Source organism: Procambarus clarkii, chromosome 70 (assembly GCF_040958095.1).
Source record: "Procambarus clarkii isolate CNS0578487 chromosome 70, FALCON_Pclarkii_2.0, whole genome shotgun sequence".
Taxonomy (NCBI): Eukaryota; Metazoa; Arthropoda; class Malacostraca; order Decapoda; family Cambaridae; genus Procambarus; species Procambarus clarkii.
The window spans coordinates 18,032,383-18,036,858 of NC_091219.1; positions in this window are offsets into that span (position 1 = coordinate 18,032,383).

The window sequence follows — 4,476 nt, forward strand, 5'->3', positions numbered from 1 at the left end:
TTACCGAGCGACCCTCGGCCTCAGTATCGATCTTCAAGTGTAGCTGGGTAACCTTGCTTCTCATTATTCATGCTATTGAAGGCATAGACTATTCTCTTCTTCCTCCTGAATACTGAATCCTACTGTCATAACTGACCCATAATTATTGAAAACTATCCGTCCAGCGTCTCCTTTACGGTTGGTATTACTAGAGTACCAGATAGTCAATTAAATGCACCCATTTACTTGCCATTGTTCTTTGTAATATTATCTTACATAATAATATTTAAGCATAATCTTATTATTTAAAAAAATATATTGAACCCAAGGTATTTAGAACTATCGGTGCGTGAGTAGCAGATGTATAAAATCCTGCACAAAACTGGTACTTAATCGCCTTAAAAACGAGAAGTGGGTTGAGATAAGCAGCTGAGGGCAGCGGGCAGGTTGTACACGCTCAGCGCCACCAGACTGCTGCTCGACCCCGGCCAGATAGGCCGCGAGCGCCCATACAGCCCTATAAAATATGTAAATCGATTACAAATATGTATATTTACATACGTACATACATGACTTGACGTGTAAAGTACTGAGGACAAGTAAATTATCCTGGCGCTATGAGAGCCATAGCTATCCAGAGCTGGTATATGTGAGCCTTTAATAGTATATGGTGACAGGATGAACAACCCAGCGGGTTTTCTTCCTATTGGGGAGTGTTGTACATGCTGCTATGGCGGTGTGTTCACTCACAGGATGAGTGGCGCTGCCCAATACACTCGTCCCTCGGGGCAAAATTTAAAAAACATTTAAAATGACAGATGTTGTCTAACCACAGGTGCTATGGGAGGCATGGAAGTAGTAATGAATCAAATGATCTACAAATGTAAATAGTTACTATAAGTACTATTTACAATGTTGGAAAATACTACATTATTTGTTACATTCGTCATACCAAGGTTGTATTATGCAGCGGCGGTGTGGTGGCCTCACCTAAAGAACATTTCAATAGGTGAGAGGTGCAGATACCCACAAAATTTTCACGAGTTGTCTGGCAAAGGTCAAACACACACGTGACCTCTGGGAAGACAAGGACGTGATAACTACTTACAGATATCCACCCATGTCAGACGAGCAGTTCTACAAATGCAATTACTGTTAATATCAGTAAATAGGTACCCAGGGGTACAGTGTTGTACCAATATCGTACCATGTGCTGTTGGTATGGTATGTGTTGTACCAATGTTGTTGGTTGTGTTGTTACCAACTAATCACCACTCAAATTGTCAACTCAATGTTATAAAATTCGTGTCCAAAAGTGTAGATCTAATTTTACGCTAATATTACGAATTAAATATACCTTGATTGTGACTGTGAAAACATGGAACACGATTTTCACACTAGAGAGCCTAAGTCACTGTAGGAATATGACGATATGGCTGTATAGCATCCTCCGCCACGAGGCTGGCTAGGCTATGGAAAACGTGAAACTTTTTACCAAAGTAACTATATTAATATACAAGGACGGAAGGCCAGGAGCGAACACTAGGTTACAAACCCCCCCATATAGGTCAGTCACCCCACAACCTGTCCTCTTAAAAAGAACGTCGCTTTTGGCCGTATGGCCGAATTTGGGCGTAATTTGAAAATGAAAATAAATTTGGGAATTTTTTTTTCAACAACAGTAAGTTAAGGGTCCTCTGATAGGTTAGGTGGGCAGGAAATTCTCATAAAGTTTCAAAACGTTATGAAAAACGTTAATTTAAAGTGTCCTCTTATAACCTCTGCGCGTACGCCGGACGACTCAAATAGAAAACGGAACAGAACGTCACTTTTGTGAGTCGATTTCATTTCAAATTACGTCCAAATTTGGCCATAGTGCGCATACCAGCCGAAAAGTGACGATTATTTTTAAGAGGACGGGTTGCCCTCCCTCCCTCCCTCGCTGCCTGTGAGATATGAGCTTATATCACCCATAGCCTGACACTGCTATCCGCTTCTGCAACAAGAAGAGGCTGCTTCACTGCTTCAAGAAAAGGCTTTCCCAGTCGGCATCTCAGAGTGCTGGGTCCACCCACACAATATGCTTACAGAACAACGCCACCCCATACATAAGAAAGAATTATTTTGTCACTGTTATGGTAGTTAATACATGGAATGCATTAGGCAGTGGTGTGGTGGAGGCTAGACTCAATACACAGTTTCAAATGTAGATATGATAGAGCCCAGTAGGCGCAGGAATCTGTACACCAGTTAAGAGGCGGGACCAAAGAGCCGAAGCTCAATACCCGGCAAGTACAACTAGGTGAGTACATACTCCCCCCTTCCACACCCTCCCTCCTACACATTACCCCTCACCCCTCTCCATCAACCCCCCCTCCTATAACCATCCTATATCACCCCCACCCCCCACTTCTCAAACACGCCTTGGAATATGTACACAAGCATCTTAGCGTGTATACATGAATACTACACAGTATTCATCTATACACATCCATATGTGTTGAAATACACGTGAGGAGCCATACACATTAGTAAGAACTCTTTCAGTGTCAGAGTAGTTATAACACTGTACTTATAACACTGTACTTATAACACTGTACTTATAACACTCCTCTTATAACACTGTACTTATAACACTCCTCTTATAATACTGTACTTATAACACTCCTCTTATAATACTGTACTTATAACACTCCTCTTATAATACTGTACTTATAACACTGTACTTATAACACTCCTCTTATAATACTGTACTTATAACACTGTACTTATAACACTGTACTTATAACACTGTACTTATAACACTGTACTTATAACACTGTACTTATAACACTACTTATAACACTGTACTTATAACACTCCTCTTATAATACTGTACTTATAACACTGTACTTATAACACTCCTCTTATAACACTGTACTTATAACACTCCTCTTATAATACTGTACTTATAACACTGTACTTATAACACTCCTCTTATAATACTGTACTTATAACACTGCACTTATAACACTGTACTCATAACACTGTACTTATAACACTGTACTTATAACACTGTACTTATATCACTGTACTTATAACACTGTACTTATAACACTGTACTTATAACACTGTACTTATAACACTGTACTTATAACACTGTACTTATAACACTGTACTTATAACACTACATAACTGTCCATTATACTTATTGCACTCCCCACTGTTCACTGGGGACCTGGTGGCTGAGTGGACAGCAGTCTAGGCTCGTGGACCTATGGACCTTGGTTCGATCCCCGCAGCCGGCAGAAAGAGATGGACAGAATTTCCGTCACCCTGATGCCTCTGTTCACCTAGCAGTAAATAGGTACCTGATGTTTTCTATACAACTAGGTGAATATTCCATGTATAACACTATGTATAACACTTATAACACTAAACTCGTAATGTTACACTTATAATACTGCACTTATATCACTACAGCAAGCTGTCCTGTCGTGCAGACTTAGGCCACGCTTGCCGTCAAGTTGCTGGCACCTGTCAAGGGAGAATCACTTGAGCTGGCCGGCTCGGCCGATATAGCCATCTGTACTCTTTCTCGAAGTCAGTCAGTCACTACTTGCTGACCTCTCTATATCCGTAAATATCTCTGACATCCTATCTGGCTGCCCCACCATCATCCTATCTGGCTGTCCACCATCATTCTATCTGGCTGTCCACCATCATTCTATCTGGCTGTCCACCATCATTCTATCTGGCTGCCCCACCATCATTCTATCTGGCTGCCCCACCATCATTCTATCTGGCTGCCCCACCATCATTCTATCTGGCTGCCCCACCATCATTCTATCTGGCTGCCCCACCATCATTCTATCTGGCTGCCCCACCATCATCCTATCTGGCTGCCCCACCATCATCCTATCTGGCTGCCCCACCATCATCCTATCTGGCTGTCCACCATCATTCTATCTGGCTGTCCACCATCATTCTATCTGGCTGTCCCACCATCATTCTATCTGGCTGTCCACCATCATCCTATCTGGCTGCCCCACCATCATTCTATCTGGCTGTCCACCATCATTCTATCTGGCTGCCCCACCATCATCCTATCTGGCTGCCCCACCATCATCCTATCTGGCTGCCCCACCATCATCCTATCTGGCTGCCCCACCATCATCCTATCTGGCTGCCCCACCATCATCCTATCTGGCTGCCCCACCATCATCCTATCTGGCTGTCCCACCATCATCCTATCTGGCTGCCCCACCATCATCCTATCTGGCTGTCCACCATCATCCTATCTGGCTGTCCACCATCATCCTATCTGGCTGCCCACCATCATCCTATCTGGCTGCCTCACCAGGACCTGTCCTTCTTACTGTCAGGTGACAGAGGTGCTGTTTGCACTTACGGGAGAAGGGTGCTAGTGTGACAGGTGGTAGTGTGACAGGTGGTGGTGTGACAGGTGGTAGTGTGACAGGTGGTAGTGTGACAGGTGGTAGTGTGACAGGTGGTAGT